Source organism: Chiroxiphia lanceolata, chromosome 11 (genome assembly GCF_009829145.1).
Source record: "Chiroxiphia lanceolata isolate bChiLan1 chromosome 11, bChiLan1.pri, whole genome shotgun sequence".
NCBI classification, from domain to species: domain Eukaryota; kingdom Metazoa; phylum Chordata; class Aves; order Passeriformes; family Pipridae; genus Chiroxiphia; species Chiroxiphia lanceolata.
In genome coordinates, this window is record NC_045647.1 from 2,351,669 (window position 1) to 2,376,404 (window position 24,736).

Here is a 24,736-nt window from a genome sequence, read left to right on the forward strand (position 1 = left end):
AAGGTTGGCACATGGAGATGCAGGGCCAAGCGGGAGGTAAAACTGGCACCAATCTTGCCCTGGGTTGCAGAGGGGTGAGGAGACCCTGTGAGGAGTGCCCTGTGTGCCAGCACAGAGCGGGGAGTAAAGCAGAGCAGCCTCCTCCTACCTGGTGTAAAGCACACCCGGGCTGTGATTTATGGGTGCTGAACTCGCAGCCTGAACTTGGCAGAGGCTCCTCTGCTCAGGCTGCAGCTTGTGTAAATCCCAGCCAGGGTTTGGGCACGGTTTTACTAAGGCAGTAAGACTTTGTTAAGCAACTCTGCTTTAAATGACTGCTGCAAACCATCCCCGAGGTTTGCACTGTGGGTTTGTCTGACCTTTAATTAAAATACCAAGGCTATCTTTACGTGGTGATGGCTATTTGTAAAGTCCTTTGAGAGGTTGTGTAAGTCCAGGGCTGTTGTAACTCAGTCACACAGGGAGCTATACAGCTTACAAAGAATTTTGGGGAAAACTTCCTTTTTAACCATCACCAGCCTCACTTTGTAGGAGCTTCATTTTAGGGTAATGCACAAAATGGATAATTTTTAAGGAGGTGCAGTGAGAAAAGAGTAGTCAGCAACTGCTTGAGAATTATTTGTGATGGGATCTGTAAATATTTTGGAGCCCACAGACATGTGACAGCACACATGGTGATTTGTAGGAGAATAAATCCATTATACAAGGTTGGAGTGATTTTAGTGCCGTGGAAAGCTGGTGGATAAGTGGCCTTGGAGACTCATGTCCTGTTTGGGAGTAGGGAAGAGACTGAAGCAAAACCTTTGTGTTTTTCCAGCATAACACAGTGCTTTTTTCAGAGATAACACATTCAGTGTATGCTAAGACCACGTTTGCTCCAAAATGATCCAATCTTTGGCCAAATATGCCAGTTATTGCCAATTTCAATTAAGTATTTTGAAAATGTGGATATTTATCACTGACAAAATGGTTGAGAACCAAAGATGTCAACCTACAAACTTGATGTCACCAAGTAGCCCTCAGGTGTAGCTTCAACAACTTTGCTGTCCAGGCACAAAATACAGCTTTGAAGGCATAGCTTTCTAAAGGAATCTTAATTTCTTTAGTTCAGTTCCAAATTCTTCAGGTCCATAAAGCCTCTGGAAGACAACAGCAGTTCTGCCTGCCTCAAGGAGCATAGGAAGGAACATTATAGCTGGGAAAGAAAGTCTTTCACAGTTTAAAAAGCTCAGCTTAAGTAGCAGCCCAGTTCAGAATCTTTCCATGTTTTTCATTGGACTTTCTGTACTCAAACTCTCCCTGAACTTTTATAAAAATTCCTTGAGGCTCACACTCCCTACTCACATTTGATAATAAAGCACATTTTTATGGCCAATTCATGAAATTCAGGATTTTTTTTTTCATGAAAATTATGCAATTCTCAAATGGTAAAACTATAATTTATAACTCTAAATTAAGGCCTTAGGTTGCGAAGCAAGGAAGTTTAACATTAAAAAAAAAAAAAAGCAGAATGGGAAGACCCTGAAGCTTCTCAGTCCAATAATTATAAGTTATTTTTTGTCATTATTAAAATTCCAAGGTGACACCCACTGCCACGTTTTAGTAGTTAAAGAAACACGAGATAAACATCATTATCTGCAGCGAATTTTTTTAGACTAGATTGAAAATGCAACAATGCCATTGCTTCAGAAACCAAAATAAAAACTCCCCGTGTTTCCCAATCGCTGCCCAAGGGACGCTTCAAGTGACACAACCTTAATAATACACACATTAAAAATGGTAAAAAATAAATACTTTTCAAGCCACACAGAATTCTGAGTGTGCCTCCACGATAAGGTGCTGACATTTATAAATGCCATGTGATTAGCATGTGAAGGAGAGATACACATTCATTGTGTGCTAAGACCTATTAATCATCCATCACCTGATAAACATTCAGCATAATGCCCTCCCCGGGCCTTTCAGAGTCCTACCAAAGATGGCTGGAGGTGCTGATAACTCCAGCACTTCCTCACATCCCTGAGTTTGGAATTTTTTTAAACAAGAGCTCCTTGCACCAGTTGTGAAGGAGCAGGATGTTGTTTAACAGCACAATGAACTTCGGATAAAGGAAGGAGCATCAACCAACTGCCTCGTCAACTGTGGGGCTGGGATTCTTCTTCCAAAGGTATCCCAGATTACCCACACCCTTGTGCATTTTCTGTTGGAAATATTCCACTGAAAACTTCGGGGTTTGGCTTTCAGGGAAGCACTGTAAGCTTCTAGAGTGGTGGTTAGGTTTAGATTGGACATTGGGAAAGAATTGTTCCCTGGGAGGGTGGTGAGGCCCTGGCACAGGTTGCCCAGAGAAGCTGTGGCTGCCCCATCCCTGGAAGTGTCCAAGGCCAGGTTGGAGCAACCTGGGCTAGTGGAAGGTGTCCCTGCCCATGGCAGGGGGTGGGATGAGATGAGCTTTAAGGTCCCTTCCAACCCAAATCATGTGATTCTATGATTTTGTAATGAAGCCCCTCTAGCTCCAGTCAGCCTGTGATCCCAACACACCTCTGCACTATCCTCCATGAGCCCAGCTGTGTGATCTGGGGACAAGTGACAGCTTTCCCTCCCAGGAAAACCTGTGGAGACAGGCTCTGTGAGCCAGATCCAATTCCAAGTATCCAGAGAAAAGTCAGCTTGGGGCACTGGGGAGTTAATGGCATAGGACAAGAATTATCAAACCAAACCCCCTCCGTCCTGTCTAACATCTTGCCTCAAATCATGGTCATCGTGAGTTATTCCAGGGAAAGGAGTGAGAAATTCCTCCTTCCTTTGGGACACAGAGAGGGTGGACATCCTCCAGCGTGGTGTTCAGACCTTCTGTGTCACCCACCATCCCACTCATGGATGCAGTTCCCAACAGCACCATAACTACACTGAGGAATGTAAGAACTCTTGGGAAGAACTTCCCAAAAGAAACTTTTTGCATGTTGCATGAGTACAACTAAATGCAGGAACTATAAAGACACTTTGCCACTTTTAATCCCAGAAACACTTGCAGAGCTGCCCCTTTCCCCAGCAGAGCCTCCGATTCCGGAGCAGCGTCATGGGCTTGATGTGGTCCTTGCACACACCACCCGTGGGGCTTTCACTGATTCAGAGGCTCTGGATTAAAGCTGTGGGAAGCTCCCTAAAATCCCCTTCAAGATAGGAACCGCTTTTCCCAGTAATGAGAACAGGAAAGACTTTCAGATTTTCCCCAGAATGGGAGCCAGGGAGACAATTCTGAGCAAGGCACGGTCTATTGTTAACGTACAGATAAGGAAGGGCAAAAATAGAACTGTGTAAATTTCAGCACAGAAATACAGGGAGAAATATATTTTGTGCCGAGGCAAGAGAAAGTAATACAAATTTTTATTTGAAAGATTTCTATAGAAATCCATTAAAACCAGCAGAGAGAGGGGGGAAAAAAACAACAGTAAGGGAAAACATCTCTCTGCAGCTTATGAATAACAGATAAACTTTATTCCAGTAATGATAGGGTAGGTTTGTATTTGAAGAATAGTAGCCTGCCAATAATAAAGATAAAGACAAATACTTTCACGGCTGTTAGAAGAATAAAACAAAGCTGACTTTTTTTTTTAATTGAAACAATTATTTTTTCCCGAGGACAGTTGGGTACCTTCGACAGATAAGTTATTAACTGTCACTTTTTGAATTTTAGCTTTCCACAGCACTTCCCAATTGACTGGCTGTGCATACATAATTTTCTAAAAGGGATCATGTTATTATGGAATTCGTGTTAGCAGGGTATGAACATGAATATTCCCGTTTAAGTCATTATCTGAAAATTATATCCTGAGTTGGATGCATCCTGTGGGACGAAACAAAACCAAACAGCTCTGGCCCAAATGTATTTATGATATTTCTGTAAGCACAGGGGAGGTTTTATGTAGATGATGAGGCCAGAAAAAGGCCAAATCAGTGTAAATACGTTGTAGAAGGTTCAAAGTGCTGCACCACCGAGGCCACGAGATATTCAATGAGTACTCAGCTTTATTTGACTAACTCATGTATCTCCCAAACTTGCAAATAACTCTGCAATTACTTCACTTGTGGGAAACTGTCATCACTTTTGGGACGAGATTTAAGGGAATGGTTGTGGGGCTGATTTCACCTGAGCTGATGTTTGTAAGGTGATGTTTTACCTCTGAAATCACAGAATGGGTGGGGTGGGAAGGGACCACAGCAGGGTCATCCCAGGGCACAAGGCACAGAATTGCCTCCAGACAGTTCTTGAGTATCTCCAGTGAAGCAAAACCTCTTTGCACCAGGATCAGGATGTGCAGTAGTGTTAACTTAATAATATAAGTGGTCCTGAATTTGACTTTTGTATATTCTGCAAGTTTTATGGACCTTCTTGTAGTGCCAGAGCAACTGATCATTTGTTACAAGGAAAAAGAAGAAGAGAATGTCTGAAATCTTTCAAAAGCTGTGTTATTTCTTCTTTATAGAATGAGTTTCATTTTGTCACAGGAAAGTGAACCACCTGAAACCCTAAGGAAATGCTTACTCCTCCCTTTGCAGTGCTGGGAAGTTCCACTAAGGCTTACATTATTAAGAGTCTTCCAATGGATTTATGAACAGAAGATTACATTCTTAATGCTGCTTCTCAGAAAGGGAGTGAATAATTCAGGGAGCACCAATATACTATGGAAAACAGCAAAGGACCTTACAGCTGGGTGCCCTACAAGGAAAAGTGAGCCTCAAGCTCATTCAAGCCATATAAATGTGATATATGTGGCATAAAGACCACTGTGGATGAGGCAGCAGCAGGAAAGGGGGGGTATAAAGCTGAAAGTGGGAGCTACAGCCTATGTAAACAATTGCCAGCTAATGCACATGTATAAGGGAAGATTGATAGCACTGCCCGTGACAAACATAGGAGTTGGGCCATTAATAAGACCCTTTTGTGCTTCATATTGACAGATTTAGAGCATCTGCTCGTCAGGAGTCAAAGAAATCAGAGTGATGGCCCAGGGCACTGAGTCAGAGACCGGGGCAAGTTCATCTTCGTGTCAAAGGAGAGAGGAGCTGCCTCCTTAAACACCTGCACTGCACCCCTTTACCAGAGTGTGTGGGGGTTTCTTTAAGACTGCTCATAGAAAATAAAAATAGGCTTTCATCAGATCTATTTGGGTAGAAAGAAGCTGTGTGACCATCTGAGGTAGGTTGCCCAGAGAAGCTGTGGTTGCCCCATCCCTGGGAGTGTCCAAGGCCAGGTTGGACGGGGCTTGGAGCAGCCTGGGACAGTGGAAGGTGTCCCTGCCCATGGCAGGGGGTGGAATGACATGATCTTTAAGGTCCCTTCCAACTCTGGCCATTCTCTGCCCCTGTGATTCTGGGGTATCAGAGGTGTGGCAGTGTTCTGCTGGATTTGACACCAGGGAGCTGCAAACACGGGGGTGGCACGAGGAAACTCAAGATGGGAATGGTTCAATTGATGGTTATTGTGCACAGCCCCAGTTTTTCTGAAGTGAACAGTAAATCAGTAACCTCAACACATCAATTCTGAGAAGAAGCCAGTGGAGCAGATACCCTTGTCTAGCTAAGACATTACAAGAGAGGGAACTGCACGATCATCAAACCACTGTATTGAGGTGCTCAAGAAAATACCTCTTCCACCTCCTTCCCTATCAGGAGCTGGCATCACTGATCCTTTCTGTCCCACCTCAGAGGCTGACAACAGGCCTTCATGGCCATGTGGAGCAAGACAACCTACCCACAGGGCCCAGGAGCTGTGCTGGTCCCTGGCAGGGTGCCGGGGACAAAGATGTGCTGAGGGGCTGGAATGAACAGCAGGAGGTGTGATCCCTACTGATCCCTGAGAGCTGGGACAGAGAGCAGCTGATGCAAGGGTGTGATAATCCAGCAAAGGGATCTCTGGGGAAACATCTCCTCCAAGGTTGGCTGTTTAATTGTAAAATGGGGACTGGTGTTTATTTGCACATCTATCCCCTGGGAACAGTTATTTTTCCCCAAGGAGTCAGTGTCCCTGAATGCCAACTCGATTGGCTTTTCCATCAGAGTCATTATCTTCCACAACTGTCCTCAAAGCACTTTTCTGTCTGCTCAGAGGATCAGTTGGGAAGTGCTCAGGGGGTGTGAAATCCAGAATGGCACAAGCCTTCTGTGGAGCTTTCCCACGAGAGCTGAGCCACTTTGGTTGTGCCAGGGCTCGAGTGGAACTACCCAGGGTCAGCTCAGCCCAGTGGGGAAAAAGGACATTATCAAGGGACTGGTCATGAGCTTTCTGATTCTGAGACTCTTACCTGTGGGACTCAGAGCTGAAGCAGTCCCCCAGGAAAGGTCCTCACTGGGTTTTAAACCGGTTCGACCCTTCCTGAGCAAAGCACAGATCCCTGTTTTCCCCACCTTCACTATAACCCCTGCAGGGAGACAAAAGGTGGCACGAAAGAGCTGATCCAAGCCATCCTTAGCAGGAAGGAGCTTTCCCTTCTCAAATGTCCACGTCTTGACATCTGACTCAATGTGACAGTTCAAACTGATCCCTCTGTGATGTCCCAAAAGCAATAAAGGGTGAAGAATTGTGTGTCCTTTCCTGCTTTTGGGCTACCTGCTCCCTTGTTTTTATTTAAAATCACAGATGATAAATAAGGAGAAAGAAGAGGCAAAGGAGGCTGTAAGAACAAAGGATCCCAGTGTTTTCCCTCCTGCAGAGCCACCCAGCTGATACAGCCGTGTAGGAATGTTTGATGCCTGCTGCAGGTTCCTTTGCTGGGAGCTCTGGGTAGCTCTGTGTGGTTTGTCTCTCTGCTGTCTTCCTTTCTGGCTTATTTTTAGATCTGAGAAATGTTCAGCAATTAGCTGTTTCTAACTGTGGTTGTTCTTTACCAGGCATTTGCAGGTTGTCTTTTCTTTCCTGCTGGAAGTAAAACTGTAGCTGCAGTGAGGCTTGGCTTGCCTTGTGCCACACACCCAACAGAGATTTGGGTCCAGAACCCCTTGTTTGGGGAACCTGAACGTGCTTCATTTTCTTTTCCACACAGACACTGTGCTGGCACAAATGCAATTATGGGTCTCTTTCTTAATTATCCTTTGTTACTCTGATATTGAAGTGGATAAATTCAGTACTAAGGAATTTGTTGCCATAGAATCATAGAATGGCTGAGTTGGAAGGGACCTGGAAGATCATCTCATTGCAACCCTCCTGCCATGGGCAGGGACACCTTCTACTTTCTCAGGTTACTCCAAGCCCCACCAACCTGGCCTTGGACACTTCCAGGGATGGGGCATCCATCAAATAGAAGAATCAAGTAGAGGTAAAAAATTATATGTGAATATTAATTCAGTACTATTGACACAGCCATCATTTTACTTTTGTTGCACAATCCCACCCTCCTGAGCTTTCTAAAAGTCTCAGAAGTTCTACATCCACCTGGCACACCTCACATGTAGCCCACGGACATCTGAGCATGGTCGGGTTGCAGACAAGGCAAGCAGCTGGATATTTTTTTAATGCTTTGGTAATACTCATGACATTCGTATTTAAAGTCAACTCCCTTCTGATTTTACAGGCAATTATGGCTCAGTTACGGCTGTCACATCAGCCTGGCTCTCCTTCCTCCCTCTCTTCCTTCCCTTTTTATTCCTGCATGTTAATCTGCTGGAAATCAGTGTCAAAACCTGTTTACACTCTTTCCCAACTACCACTTACACGGGCACTTTAATAATGCACCTTTGCTGTAAGCACATCACAGAGGCTTTGTTTCACATGGAGAGAGGCAGAGACCATAAATGAGTAAAAATCATGCATTACATTCCGTGGAAATAATTTATTTTCAGTCAAAAAGCCAATGAAGGACTATGTACTATTTTTGCCCTACTTTGAGCTTTAGACAGTGAAGCTGAATCAGTGAAATGTCTCCAAGATGGAATTAAACTGGCAGAGAGTAGGGTTAGATGAGATATTAAGAAGAAATTCTCGGCTGGGAGGGTGGGGAGGCCCTGGCACAGGTTGCCCAGAGAAGCTGTGGCTGCCCCTGGATCCCTGGAAGTGTCCAAGGCCAGGCTGGACAGGGCTTGGAGCAACTTGGGATGGTAGAAGGTGACCCTGTCCATGGAAGGGGGTGGCACTGGATGGGCTTTAAGTTCCCTTCCAACCCAAACCATTCTGTGATTCTATGGTTCTATAGAAATAAAACACTTATGAACCAGTTATGGGTGGTAAACAGTAGAAGAAATAAAATAAAATTAAATTAAATAAAAAATAAAATAAAATTAAATTAAATAAATCAGGTATTCCTATTAATAAGGAAGCCACTTCCTTTCTGGAATTGAAGTCAGTCAACCCTCAGCTCTGCTCTACTTAAACCAAATAAAACAGGCTCTCCTTAAAGCAGGACAGCCTGTGTGCAGACACAGGCACTCACCCTGGGCTTTTTAAGCATCATGGATTTGTAAAACAGAGCAGGACAGGAGGGGCTGGGAAAAAAAGTAACTCCACTTGCTGACAACATATTGTACATTTTCACTTCCACCCCCTCATTTGCAGTCTGTGGAGATTTTACAGCCCTAGAAGAGCATCTTTTTACGTGCTCTCACTTGCTGGGAGAGTCTCCTGCCCAAGTGGGGCAAGGAGGGCTGTCCCAGGCTGTGCCATGCTGGGATGTCACCTCCATGCCCACAGCAGATACAGTCCAAGCCCTGCAGGCAGGACAGGGAGGGGGGGAATGTTTCTCAGCTGGCACAGCACTGAATTGCAAATTAAACTGGCAGAGAGGGAGCTGCAGCCCACACGTGATGGCAGTGACAGGACACACTCCCTGGAGGAATTGGCTTCTCCTACCAGAGAGGGCAGGGATGTGAGAGAGGAGGGTGTCCCACCAGCTGCTGCTGCCTCCAGCTCCCTGCCAAGACCACCAACAGTGGAAAGAAGTGGTTGGGATTTAGGGGGCTCAGCAGGGCTGATCTGGGTCATCCCAGGCTGATCTGGGTCATCCCCACTCATACTTCTCCCACATATTCCCTAGAAGAACATAAAAAAGAGTGATCCTCTGCAAAGTCTTATTTCTCCCAGTTTGAATCTGCTGTGGTGCCTCAACAATAACCTCCCACAAGTGAAAGTGAAGCTGTCTCATCTTAAAGCAAAATAAAATAAGAAACCCATGTCACTCTCTCCTATCTCCCAACTTTTACAGCCTGATATTCACAATCAGATCAGAACAGCTTGGATCTCTTCTGTCGTCTTGCCCAGCACACACTCCAAATAGCAGTGGAATTTAAACTACTATCTGTAATATTTTTATTGAGAGCTGTGTTGGAAGAAGGATATCTTGCTGAAATAAGCACCTCAGCCAGTTCTGCATTTCAGGGTTCCTCATTTCTGGTGACACACATACAGGGAGATGACACTGCATGTGAACCTTCCTGACACACCGGTGAGGCAGCAGGAAATGTGCAGCCAAAGGTGAATTCCAACACTGCTGGTATTTGTAATTGCAGCGAAGAAAGCAGATGAAGAAAACTTTTCATCTCTAACCTCCCTGACACATCAGCTGAGCCTCGGATGACCTTCTGCAGTGAGTGTTTTGCTCAAGCTTGTCTGAATCTATGGGCTGGCCTAAAGTGTCAGCAACAATATGCATGGACACTGCTCACTTTGTTTTATTAAAGACCTATTTCAAGTTTAAACTAGGTTTTCTGGAAACAGATGCTAATGCCTTTTCTTCTCTCTGGTGAGATGAGTCTCATTTTGCACTTCAGGTTCCAACATTAAAAGCTGTGCCTGGGGCTCTTCCCAAGTTGTGTCCAGAACAACAATCATGTAGAGGGATTTTAAATATGTGGAAAAATTGAATTACAGAATCATAGAATGGCCTCCTTGGAAGGGACCTTAAGGACCACCCAGTTCCACCCCCTGCCATGGGCAGGGACACCTTCCACTAGCCCAGATTGCTCCAAGCCCCATCCAACCTGGCCTTGGACACTTCCAGGGATGGGGCAGCCACAGCTTCTCTGGGCAACCTGTGCCAGGGCCTCCCCACCCTCATAGGGAAGGATTTCTTCCCAATAGCCCATCTAACCCTGCCCTCTGGCAGTGGGAAGCCATTCCCTATGTCCTGTCACTCCATCCCTTGTAAACAGTCTCTCTCCATCTTTCCTTTTGGCCCCTTCAGGTCCTGCAAGGCCACAATTAGCTCACCCTGAAGCTTCTCTTCTCCAGGCTGAGCAGTCCCAACTCTCCCAGCCTTTCCTCCCAGCAGAGCTGCTCCAGCCCTCTGACCATTTGGTGCCTCCTCTGGACTCTTTCCAGCAGCTCCATGTCCAGCTGGGCCCCCAGGGCAGGAGCAGCTCTGCAGGGGGGGGTCTCACCTGAGGGGCAGTACCTTTAAAATCCCAGTCCCATCATATACTACTTTTGAGTTAAGATACTCACTACTTCTGAGTTAAGACAGATTGATTAGTGTGCAAAACATGTTCTTCATCTATCCTTTGTTTTCTGCTTGATGTCAGTGTTTGCTTTATAAATAGGCAGCATCTCTCAACATATGTTTGCTCTGCTTTGTGCTCTGAACAGAGCACACAGGAGTGAGGGGAAGAGATAGAATCCAAACAGGATGGCTGTGTTCCCTTGGGAATTCTTTTCTATTTATTTTACATTTCCTAAGACACATTTTAGGGTCCTTTCCTACTTTTAGACCTCGTCTCACTGAACCCACTTCCACTTGTCACACCTTCAGCAAGAAACAAGAAATTCTGAGGGTCCCTGAGCACAGCAAACTCTCCCATTGCTGCAGGGGACACTGTTGACTTTTGGATTTGTGTCTGGAGTGCAGTGTGCCAGTGCACCAAGACAATCCAGGAACAACCCCTCCAAAATGCATTTTACCTGGATTGGCATTGGCATATGGATTGTAAAAAAAGTCAGATCTCCAAACCTGGGAGAGGAGATTTTTCCTTTTGTGCTGCCGTTTTTCTTGGTAACATCTATTGGACTTTTTGACTTGATGAAAAAACAGCAACCCATAGGTAGCACAAAAACAAAGCTCAAAGGGCAGGTAGGAAAGTTTCCAAGCTCACCTGTCCATCAGTCTGTAGCTGTTCAAGGGTTACAAAGGCAGTGTAGGTGAAACAAAACCTCTTCTTGGAAGAGGCAAACCTTCCAAGACCTGGTTCTGCCCTGCACTGGAGCAAAAATCCCCCTGCCTTCTAAAATCAAAGAAACCAATCCATCTTTGTCAAAAATCAATTGTGTTGAGACTACCTGTCTGGGCAGAGAGCAGTTTATTATACTTAAAGAATATACAAGTTCCTCAGTCTGTCTTCAAAATGCTTCCTAAAATATGTGCGAAGTTTTGGCTGTACAAATAAACCAGCTAAAAATCAGAACAATCAAGCACTCCACGGAGAGAAAGATGTTTAGAAAGCTGCTGTATAAATCACCTGGTGTACAAAGGACACGTGGCTTTGTTCTGAGCCAGGTTCTAGTCCTTGAACCACCTCTTGGTGGCTCTGTTTGTTATTTATGGAATCACAGAATCCAGACTGGTTTGGGTTGGATGGGACCTTAAAACTCCTCGTGTTCTAGTCCAGGTTGCTCCAAGTCCCATCCAACTTGGCCTTGGACACTTCCTAACTAAAACTAAACACTAGTTTGTGATATGGGCAACCATAAAATTAAATGCTATAAAATTAAATGCTAACTGACTTAGCATTTAATTCGGTGCATCAGCAGTGAATTAACAGGGACATTTTTGAGCATGAAATATTGATGTTGTACAGTCAAGTGATGGAAATCCAGATACTGAAATAGCAAAATGGCAGACTAAATATCTCCACATGAATCATTTACCCATCCAGGTAATAACAATTGCTTGGAAAGAGAAATCACGAGATCTCTTCCTACCCAGCACCCACCTCAGAAACTCCAACTGAGTAACCACAGGCAGGACACCAGTGCCACTGTCACCACTTTCTTGGGTCTTTATCTTGGTGCAAAGGATCTGGTTTTTACTGCTTATCTTCCCTCAGCTCATTATATTTCTCGGTTTCTTTTGCTCTTTGTGTTTTTGCTCACCAGCAAAAGGCATTTGAAGCATAACACTGGTTTTCTATTAAAAAAGACAGTAATAAAGGGAAACCCTGGAGTGTTACAGAGAAAGGTTACCTTGAGCTATGGGAATTGTCAACATATCAAAGACATATAGCTAAGCTTTTGTTTTGATTCTCCCTTACAGTTTATGCTGAATTTTTTACTCCTGTCCTCACTGTCTCCTTAATAAATTCCATCAAATTAGTAAATTTTACCCAATTTCTTTATAAAACCCAAAGACCCACACAATGGCAATTTACTTCATTCTAAGTAGAAGCTTGATTGACGTTAATACTGCAACAATACTCTAATGAAATTTTCCCAATTCAGATTTTAAGGGAAAAAACATATGCTGTGAGTAACAAACAGCTCTCGTCCTCCTCAGAAGCTTTGCCCCCCAAACACAAGTAAAGGAAACAAATGGCTCCAGTAATTAAATTCTACATAAGTTTGGTTTATGGGTGGTGATTAATAAAATAATGGCAATATGCAGCTCTCGAGGGCTGACACAACAGTTAAGCACTGGCAGTGCCTGGTTGAGTTACAGCCTCAGACTCTGCTCCAAACAATGCCCCTAAATTAGCTGCCATTAAAAAGTAACTGCTGCACTTTTACTGCTTCAGACTTGGTTATCCTTTTGTTAATTTGGATGTTCTTCTCACGCAGCCCTGAGGGCTTAAAATGCTGTGCACATTGTCATAGGCAAGCTGGTCCATATTACAGGTATTTCAACAAAGAACATACTGGAGGCTGGTCTTTTGAGAGAGAGAGAGACCTTCCTTGAAGAATATCCTTCCCATTTATATATATATATATATATATTTAATGCACCTATGAATAACTAGTAACAGATTTTATGAGAACTTTCTGAAAGATGGAGAGCCCAGTTCAAAATGTCCTGTGTGGTCCCAGCCACATGAAGGCACCTACAGTGTGTGTTTTGCCTTCCTTTCATTCTACAGGGACTCATTGCAGCCTGTGCAACAGCTCCAGGTGCCAGGAAGGAAAGCAGACTCTTGAATTTCCCCTGTCACCATTTTCCAGCTGGATCTTTGATTTTGCTCTCCAGCAGGACCACCAAAATCCTGTTCACTTCTGGCACCAAATTTGTAATATTCAAATTCTGTTACGCACTCATTGGCACAGCCAGTGACTTGAATTCTTACTAATTTCCCCCCAGCCCCACGTGGTTTTTCCTTTCTGTGGTGCCTCTTGAGCCCTTGGGAAAACAGGAGCATGGCCAAACCCTTGAACCTGCCCCTCCTGCAGCTCAGTTGGCTCCCATGGCTGCAGGAACCACCTCCTGCTGTGGTTTTCCTCAGTGCATCCAACTCCACCCGGAAACGAGCTGGATCTCATTGTTCCAGAGGTCCCAGAACTTTATTCCTACAATGCCTTCTAATTCCCATCCTGATTTCAGTGCTGATGAACCCAGACCCATGTTATGTATAAACCTCTGGCTCCACATCCTGTGGGATGTTTAGGGAAAGCAGCCATACCCCTCCCTCCTGTGTGTGTCCAACCTTTTTTCAGCCATCCAGCCACACTTTGCTCTCTTAATTTCCTCTTCCAGGTTCCACCATAAGTGCCTACACCCCTCCCAGCTGCACCTGCCTCGGTGGGAATTCATCCTGCTCCGAGGTGTCACCAGAACTGCACAGCTCAGGGAGGGAAAGAATTCCAAGATAAATGGGGTGCATCTGGTAAATCTGCTCCCAAAACTCCCTTTGTTTGCTGGACCAGCACTTCCTCAGCAGATCACTGAAGGGCTGTGTGACCTTGGCTGGTCAGGGGGGTTGTGGCATCACACAGACAGACACTGCAATAGTTCCATCAGAGCAGCAGCCACGGCAGGTGACAGCAGCCTGTCACCATTGCACCTGGACAGCTCATTCCCCCACTCTCAGGACAGAAGTGTTACAACACTGCCTTGTGTGTTAACACCCAAACTGCTTTTAGAGGGCAGCTTATTCTCCCAGCACAAGTCTGCCTTCTCTCAGCCTCCTGCTGAAGTGTTGATTTGGCCATAGTTGCACCTTGGGAGGGAGGTTGTGCTCGTTTGGAAAGCTCAGGTGATGGGGGAGTTCAAACAACAACCTCCTCTATTGATCTTTCATACTTCTAAAATGAATTGAAGGTGATCTTTCCACTGCCTGCCCTGATTAAGCTCATAAAATATTTCTGGGGAAAGCAATGTGTAAAAGGAGAAGTGATTATTGAAAGTCTGTTCCTCAACAGTACCCTGGCTATAAGCAAGACCTGTCATTGCACTAATGTATGTTTTATAATTACTCAGATAATTTTTATATTGTAAAAGTGACAGCAGTGAAAAACAACATTGTGCAGAATGAAGCATCTAATATTTGGTTTGCATGGATTTGCCCTCACAGCACTGGATTAATCATATGTTAATAACAGGAAATTACTGAAATACAAGACTGGAAATAGCTGAAAATAATTCAGAAACTACTAACCAAAGGATGCATCACTTTGTTACAGAAATATGGAGCAAACTTCCATGAATTTCCATGATTTCTATCCATGCTGGGCTTGCCCTGTGAGCAGCTGCAGGCAGAGGGTTGAGTGGCTGTGCCTCAGCACTCAGGTACCACCACCTTGGATTGAACTTCCAGAAGTCAGATAAGCAATTTAGGAGGAGTTACACTTCCAACCAAGTAATTTTTTCTGACATGAAAGTGTCCAGATGTACCCCAATCATGAATAAACTAGTTTCTTCTCATACCTCCAGGCAAGGAGTGACTCTGCCCAGTTCACAGAGAGGGAACTGGACACAAGCAGCTTAAATAATTTGCAAAGATTAGGCTGTCAGATGAGGAAGGGTGGGAGGGGGAAGAACTGATCCTGGTTCCCAAAACCTCCATTCCTGCTGCTGTGTCAGGATGCTGAGCTCACCCCAGCTCCAGGACAAGGGACTCCATGAGCAGTGATGGAGAAAGGGGATGCTGAGAGACCAGAGAATGAACATTATAAATGTTCCTTCTACTGCAGTAAACACTTGGGGATGAACAAATCCAAAGTACATCTTGATTTTCACACTCAGCCTGGCCTGCAGGGATGTTCCTGCAGCTGCCTTGGCCCCATGTGCTCATGTGTGTTAGCAGAGCACAGTGGGAGCTCCCCACACAACTCCATGACATGTTCCCCAGTCACTGCTCTCCTCCAAACTGTCAGCACCCAGGGACATGCAGAGTGACATCACCCAGGGAGCCAGAGGATTATTTATCCCTCCTCACCCTGCTCCACGTAGGAGACACGTTCTGCCAAGGTCTGTGTGATTTACTCCTCGTGCCCGGGCCGTGTTTACAAGAACAGATTCCACTCTCCCGGGGCTGATTTATGTTTAACTGCAAAAGAATTCCATGGGAGATCTATCAGAAGTAATGGGAGATGTAATATTTCCTAAGAAGATAATATTTTCTATTGGCAGCAGCGAGTGGATCCTGAGCAGGTTAACACAGAGCATAGCCCTACTCACTGCCCTACTCACAGCCCTGCTCACTGCCCTACTCACAGCCCTGCTCACTGCCCTACTCAGCAGAGCACAGAGAGCTGCTTGGGTGATGAGAAGACTCCACCCTCCAGTTTTCAACCCAACTCCAGGTGTCCACACTTCCCCACCCCTTCCAAATCCTCCAACTCCACTAATTTATGATTTTTTTATTCAACTTATGCCTCAGGACCGCTTTTGGAGGTTGGAACTAGATGGTCTTTAAGGTCCCTTCCAACTCAAACCATTCCAGGATTGTATGAGAAATTTTGTTGGATTTGAAGGTGAAGGATGGAAAACCTTCTCCTCTGTTTGAACTGTTCAGGCAGAAATAGAGATGTAGGGCTTGAACCCCAATTACATTTGAATATTTACATATCTTTGGACTCAATCTCCTTTAGATTTCTTCATGGAGCAATTTACATTTTAATGAAGCCTACAAATAATTCCTGAATCAAAACACGTTTCCTATCAGAACTACAGCTGGACCTTGAACAAAGCTGTGTGGCAGCTTCTGATTCAAAAGCTTTCAAGTTGAAAGGGATCAACATCATTTGTCACTTTTAGATTTTACTCATTTTCCTGGGGTCTATTTTGAACAAACTCATTCCATAGAGTCATGGGGTTAAAAATGAAAACGAAATAAGCATTTCAGACAATAACAGGAAATATTTGGCATATTTTGGAATTAATGGGGCTTTGGGAACTCATTAGATTGAGACCCTTATGCAGCACAAAACAGGTGCTGTATCACCTGTATTGAGTCTCTGGTCATACCAGTGATCAGACACCCTCATGAACATTGTTTTCTCTCACTGAGATCTGATGTTTTATGGCAAATATAAAGCAACAAGGACTATAAACATATATAGGAAGTTGATTTTTAAAACAAAGTCCATCTCTGTCAAGGATTTTTGTGGTTTGTGCTAAATTGTATTTCTCACAAAACAAAGGACATGAACATTGAAACAAATCAAACCTAAAAATTCAGCTGCCTTAGCTCCTGGAATGTTTTGTTCTGCAAAAGGGATGGAATGTGTGACACTAAATGCAAAGCAGCAGCACAGGGAGAGAGGAGTGGGGCTTTGCTCACTTCCCAGGAAAAGCCTCTCCAGGTAGACCTGCATCTGGAATCTGCCACCAGCACTGATTGCCACTGAATATCCAGCTGAGTTTCCAGGTGAGTATCCCCCTGATTTTTGCCTTAAGCTTTTCCCAGGGAAGGATGACTGTTTGTGGTGACAATTGGCCTCCTTGGTGACAAGCATGTGGAGGTTTCTGGCTCGCTGAGGTGGTTCAGCTGCATCAGGCTCAGCCTGGAGCAGCATCACAGAGCAGAGGTGGCCAAACATCTCCATGTAAGCACGACTTCCACACAGCCCCAGGATCACAGGACAGCTCCTCATCTTTCCCACACAGTAAAAATCACCTGCTCATGGGATGGTTTGGGTTGGAAGGGACCTTCAAGGCCATCTAGTCTGACCCCTGCCATGGGCAGGGACACCTTTCACTGTCCCAGGTTGCTCCAAGCCCTGTCCAGCCCAGCCTTGGACATGCCCTTTTTACCCAAGACAAGCACAGTGACTGCCTTGGTGCCAGCACAATGACTCTGACTCATCCCCCACAACCATCAAGATCTCAGTGGTTTTCTCAATTTAATGGTTGTTGACCCCTGAGCAACCAGAATAAGGTCAAATTCCAGTGGGTAAAACTTCATCTCATTCTACTTCTCCTCATGGCCCTCATGCCCCTGAGCCTGGGGAAACTTCCATTCCCAGTGGGATGGGATCCATGTCTTGCTGCCCAAGTTTAGTCCTGGCATTGACTAAACTCAATGACATGGGCTCTGCTGACACCCAAGCCCACAAAAATTAAAAATATTCAGTTTCTCCACTCCAATTCCTGCTGATTCCTGCATATATTCTGTGACCCAAGATTAAGAATATCTCTAGCAGAGATGGTGCTGTTTTGAGATAGCCACATAATTATCTCATAAATAATTGCTTCATTTTCCTGTATTCTCTTTCTTGACATTGACAAGAAATTATTAGGATAAGCTTTAAATAAGATGATCTAAAATAACCGAAAAGGCTAAAAAAAAAAAATTCCAGAGCATTCTTTTCTTGATCTTGCTTGCTTTTATTCCCATTCTGCTTTTTGGGGATTACATTAACTGGAAAATCATCATTTTCCCTCTGTTTTTTTGCCTTGTTTCCTTCTGTAAGCTAATCTGCAAGTGAAAAGAGATTGACAAGAGAAGAATAATTTCTAAAGGACAAATGTAAGGTCACCTCTGATGCAGGATATTGAGTGCTAAGGAGAGGGAAGAGCTCTCCTGCCTAAGACAGGACACAGATGTATCAGGGGGTGGGAGGAGGAGAAGGTGTTTACTCAGGCTTTCTTTCTGTGGCTGTGAACACACAAAGGGCAAGTGCACACAAGAAAATATAAGCTTATCCTGGGCATAATTTATCTTAGTCGTGTATCCATGGAAGTGGCCTTTATTTGAAAAGCAGCCTAATTACTGAAATTACTGCTGCTGAAATTCCGCAAAGGAATCCAGACATTCCCCGCTGCTAGAAAGTTTCCCACATTTTCATATGAGTTTCAAATAGCACTATTGATCAGGCAATTACCAGATTAAAACCAGCAGCAGAGCCCACGGAGAAGGAAAGCTGAGTTTGTGCCCCAGAGCATCTCAGACACATCCATGTGTGTGTGTGCCCGTGTCTCGTGTTCCAGCGGGTTTGTTTTTTGAACGGGCGAAGGCGAATCCTCAAGATAAGAACCAAAAGACTACATTTTCCAAAAAAAAAAAAAAAGTATTGGTAAACATCAGTAATAGGTATAAAAAAATGGCAAAATGCAAGGGGGTGAACACTGCACCAAGCCAGACATACCAAAAAAAAAGGGGCAAAAGCCTAAAGCACCCAGTATTCCCACAAAGAGAGAAAGAGCTGCCCCTGACGCTGCTCAAAAAGGGCTCCGGGCGTTTTCTACCCCATTTATTCGTTGGGATTTTTTTTTTTCTCGGCCCCATCTGTTTCTTTTTCTGTGGAGCAGAGAGGAGAGCCAGGCTCTAAAGATCTGAGAGCAGGTGGGATTGGGAGATAATTTGCCAGGCACAATGCGATGTGCTCCGAAAGCGGCGCTGCTGATTTGATGGCTTTGACTGGTAACCTAATTTGCCCGCTTTTATTTATTTATTTATTTGAAAATAGGCCTAGTCTGTGTGTCGAGGAAACAGGTATTTGTGATTAAACACTGAAGGGAGATCCTACAGATACCATCCTAAGGAAAATAGTTTTCTGCCAGCTTACCTATTTTTCAAAGGATCATAGCTCACACTGCTGCACAGGAGCTGAAAGCAACTGGAAGACTTCTCTATCTCTCTCTGCAATCATGTGTTGTGTCATTTGTGCACAGCAGGTTGTTCAGTCAGAGGGCAGGGCAGGGGAGGTGTCACTGTCCCACCTTGTGGGACCCGTCAGAGGCAGCTCAGAGCTGCCCCTGGCTGAGGGCAGGGGGACAAACACGTGGGCAGCTCTATAGGTCTGCACATATATATAAAAAATGTAGTTGTGTCATAGAATGTCCTGAGTTGGAAGGGATCTAGAAGGATCATCAAGTCCAACTTCAGGCTCTGCACCCCAAAAATCCCACCCTGTCCCTGAAAGCACTGTCCAAACCCTCCTGGAGCTCTGGCAGCCTTGGGGCTGTGCCCACTGCCCTGGGGAGCCTGGTCAGTACCCAACCACCCTCTGGGGGAAGAACCTTTCCCTGAGATCCAGCCTGACCCTGCCCTGGCACAGCTCCAGCCCTTCCCTGGGTCCTGTCCCTGCTCACAGAGCAGAGCTCAGTCTCTGCCCCTTGTGAGGAAGCTGTGATGGGGTCTGACCTCAGTCTCCTCCAGACTGGACAAGCCAAGTGCCCTCAGCCACTCCTCATATGGCCCCTCCAGACCCTTCACCATCTTCATATCCCTCTTTGGACACTCTCTGACAGGTTTAGATCTCTTTTGTTGTGGTGCCCAAAACTGCCCTCAGGACTGGAGGTGAGGCCACCCCAGCACAGGGCAGGACAGTCACCTCCCTCTCTCTCTCTCATTCTCTCTCTAATCTTTATCTTGCTGGAACACACCTGGCTCTAACTTCTCTCCACCCACTGGAGAAGGAAACACAGAGTCATGACAAGCACAGGACACTGTGATGTCTCCACAGGACCAACCTGAGCCAGATTCCAGTTTGGATTTTTGCCCTTCACTGAATCATGGGGTTTCCAGTTCTATTAAGTTTTCTTGGTTTTTTTGTTTTTTTTTTTTGAACAGTTTCTTTACTACATTTTTAAAGTGAAAAAAACCTAAGCACTCCTCTTCAAATTCTAATAAAATTGGCACCTTAATTACGTTGACCTGATCTATGTACTAATGGAGCAACGGTGGTGCTTTTGCCTTTCCTAGAGCAATTGGGCTGATGGTGTGGTATAAAAATTTAATGCTCTTGTTTCTTCTGTCTTAATTATGCCTAATGAGCTACTTGCTTTTTATAAACAAGCAAATTCCAATATCCTGTCTATATTTTCCCCAGGAAGACAATATAAAGTGAGATGAAATTGTCTTTCTCAATAATTGAGCGAGTTTAAGAATAATAAGTAATATGATCTATAAGGGTGTCTATATGATATAAGCTGGTTCCCTCCATGGGTACCCATGGAGAGGGTTGGTTTATTCATTTATTTATTAACAAATGTTTCTCCCTTAGGCAAAGCTGGTCCCAATTAAGAGCCATATTTTCGAATGATGAAAGTAAGTATTCTAATAAAGACACTAATTGGCAAGTATGTTCTTTAAAGAGAGCCATAAATTAGAATATCTCATGGCAAGTGATGCCATTTCCATTAGCATCTCTACAACACAAGACACAATTTCCCTATTAACCAGGTTTGAGTTTTACAACGTGGAAAATGCTGAATTCAAACACCCTTCAGGACATCAGTGAAGCAGCCATGCTTATGAACTCACCAATGGGTAGTTAGAGGCACTACCTAATTATTGCTCTTTCTGAATTCACAATTAAAAGCCAGCAGATGAGCAAAGAAAACTGTCATAACCCAAAAAATTATTGAGGGATCAAGCACGAGGCAAAAAACGCCAGAGTGGGGACTGGCAGAAAGGCTTACACAAAATGAATTCTAAAGATGAGTAAGGATGAGACAAAAATGAGAAATTGGGGGGAAGAGGTTTTAGAGGAAAGGAGAGATAACAGGACAGAAGAAATAAGCCCCAGTCACTCTCCTTCAGAAGACAGACCTGGTGGGCTTTTTATATGCAGATCTTGAAAAGCTCCTTATGATTTTACAGCATGAAGCTGAAAACCATGAAAAGAAAAAACATTATTTCAGTGGCTGGGGATCTTCCCACAGCACCTGAGGGCTTAATCTGCAGGGCTGATCTGAGCCTGATTTCCACCAGCACCTCTGTCCCAAACTTTGGGTCTGAGCTGAACAACCTCACTGAGAGTGGGTTTGGAACAGAGTCAAATTCATTGGGAACAACTGGATTCATTAAAATCAATTATGCCATCACTTCCTGTGGACATTTCTAGGCAGAGGCACAGGGATCACTGCTAAGAGCTGAGCACAAGTTCTGCAGGACTGAGGCAGCTGCACAAATTATAACACAACGTCCAGAAAAGTGGGAATTAAGGATTAAACCTTTGTTCTTGCCCCAGCTCTACAATAACTCCATTTTAGTTAAGCATTCAACAGGCTAATAATGATCTACATCCATTCCTCTTTATCCTTGGTAGCTGCCTAACCAAGAAGGAAATCCAGGGAGACTGGCTTTGCACGATGGTTTTTGGCTGAGAAAACCATTTATTGCAATATCTCATGTTCTGCCTGACAACTTTGTGTTTTCATTGTTCACTTTAGATAGGAGAGATACACAAAGATTGAGTTTAACTAGAAAAGATGAGGAAAATTTAGTGAGGGATGGCAGCACCAGGAAAAAATGGGAAAAGAGGATCTTCCCTTGACAAATAGCTGCAATGCTTCTGTTGCAGGGAGGGAAGAGTTTTCCACTTTATGAGAAGCATAAATGTACCCTCTGAGTGTCCTACACATCCTACCTGTGTGTAAGCACGTTGTGCCTTAGGAGGGTGAGGATGAGAAGGATCACAGCTTAATCCAGGGGGAGAAAAGGAAATGTGAACATCCCTGCTCTATCCATCCCTAAAGCTTTTGCCTCGGGGTCTTTCTTGCCCAGCATTGACTGATTTAAGAAAATCTGCAGGTAAAAAAAAGAGCAGATAGGAATGAAATAGAAAAAGCTGGAAACCCCTTGGTGTGCCTCTTTGGTAGGTACAGCAGGCTCAGGAAATACTTCAGGCTTTACTGGTTGTCTGCAAGTTACTTCAGGCAGGCTTTTATGAGGGAAATAAAATAAGAATGGTTTCAAGTCCTGGCATTTTGCTGGAGATGTTGTAGAGGAAACAGATTTGCTTCCCTGTAATAAATAAAATAATGGCCTGTCGAGTCAGGTGTGCTGGTGGGTGGGTGTGCACCCAGTGCTTACTGGGAACACCCTGACTGGTGCCACTTGGCATCTCAAGGGAAAAGGGATGTGCAGCTGCCTTTGGAAATGCGTGAGACAGTCCATTAAGAAGTGGGCTCAGCAATAGACACTTGTTTAATGCATCAAATTGGTGAAATCTCTCTTTGGAATTCACAATCTTATCATGTAGCAAAAAAAAAATTAGCATTTATATACCAGAGGTCTTCGTAAATGAAAACACAAGTCCCTGTTTATCTACTCTGCTGTCACATTTTCCACTCTCCCATCTCATTTCCATATTGTCTAAGTATATCTCTATATTAAAATATGGATTATTTAGCCTCCTTTTAATGCTTTCCATTCAGAAACCTCCCAGCTCTTCACAAGGCACAGTGAGCAACAAATTGCTTTGAACCTGTGGTCAGATCTGATTTAAAGAATAACCCAGAAACCAAAGTTGCTGCTTTTCCCAGGTGTTTCCCCCCAGGCTTGGCAATCCAGCCCAGGGCTTCCCTGGCTGTGTGTCCTCACGGGCCCTGACCTTTGCCAGCAATTTGGGGTGTTGTGCCACGGACCTGGAGGGTCCCCCCAGCTGTTGTTGCTCTCTGGTGACCCACAGTTGCACAGCTTTTTTGGGAGAGGAGACAGGAGCTCTTAGGGAGAAAATAAAGCAGAGATGGAAAATAAAAAGTAAGTCCTCTTTCTTTTTTCTTTTTTTTTTTTTTTCATATTTAATTTTCTGGGGGGGGAAAAGTCCCTTTAAGTTATACCTGAGCCAGTTTGAAGCCATCTCCTCTTTATGTACAGAAAAGGGAGAGTGAGACAGGAGTGGAGAATTTTTTAAGTTATGTGGGGCTTATAAGGAAGAAAATCATCTGATGTTTTCCTTCACCCCCTTATACAATTTATACATCTCCATTTACACTTCCCAAGAGAAATTGTTATCCAGAACAGAATAAATTCAAATATGGAGAAGGAGCAGATGAATATTAGAAGGTTCCATAATTAATCAGTAACTGCAGAGAGCAGTTCTGGACCGAGCCATGAGTGGGCAGATTTTTACTCTGAGGGTTTGTTCATCTGCATTTCCTCCTCACTTGTGCAATCCACACATTTCTGTGGAGTAACTCTTCATTTTTATGAGATTGAAATCAGACTCAAACCCTCACTACACAGAAGTGCATCAGTGCTCTGGGAAGCTGCTTGGATGATGCAAGGCAACAAAATGGATTTATTTGGGCTGTTCTCCACTTCTGGGTGAGTTATGGATGGGAACAGGATCAGGGTTTAATGGGAAGTGGAGAAGTTGCAGGGTGGTGTCTGCTATAGAGAATCACAGAATATCCTGAGTTGGAAAGGATCCACGAGGATGTTTAAAGTTTTCAGCAGTTTTAAGTGGAAAACAAGGAAAAGAGCTAAAAATGAATCCAGCAGGTACCAAACACACCCTGTTGGAGGGACATGCAGGGTTACCTCAGGTAAATCAGATGATTAAAAACTGCACACGTGATAGAAATATGAATACTTGGGAGGAAATTCCATCCCTCCACCTTACATCTGTATTCTTCATAATCTAAATAACAAAATGGGAAAGAGAGAAAAAGCTGACAAATCAGCATCTCAGTGAATTTGGGATTTTTAGGGGGGACACTGAAACCTTTTCTCTGTGTTTCACCTCTCCCATCCTTTTCTGATATCCAGATACTTCCTTGGAGATGTTGATAATCTCCCACTGTTGAGAATCTCTCCACCCTGGCAGATTTCCTGTGGTGCTGCTCTGGCCTTTTTGCCCAAACTGAGAAATTATTTTAAAAAAGAAAAGGTTCTACACTAACTAAACATCATATGCATCACCCTGAAGTATGGATGTAGATCGTAGCATTGTGGACTTTTTGACCCCAATGACAACATGCAACATTAAATCACCATTTTGTGGCGTTTCCATGGAAAATCTCAAAACTGTGGTTGCTTGGGCATCTTACAGTCCCTTTATTATTTTTTTCCCCAACGCTTCAGAAACACTTTATACATATATATATATAAGAATAATATGAATATATATTTATAAAGAATAATATGAATATATATATAAGAATAATATGAATATATATATAAGAATAATATGAATATATATTTATAAAGGCTAATATGAATATATATATATATTTACAAAGAATAATATGAAAAGGGTTAGATAAATCTTCTGTTTAAAGGGAGATTTCCTGGCTCTTGGGTCATGAAAGCCAAGCTCCAGGGCAGCCCAGTGATCTCTCCTGAGCAGTGGAGCAGAGAGTTTTATGTTATCACTGCCAGTGAGCTTTTGCAGGATTGTGTTCCACTTTGGTACAGATGAATGACCTGTAGTGCTACAGAATTCCTGATGTTCTGCCTTTAATTAACCTCCCTTCCGAGGGAAGCTGAACAAGAGAGAACACAGTCCTTTTCATAAAGGAATATTTTTACAGCCATTAAATACACATTAATACTCTTCATAATATATAATTTTGTGGCTGACATGGGCACTATTTCTACAGCTGTTCTTTGGAGAAAGAATGTTTCTCGTCATTAAAGACTAATAAGTGACATT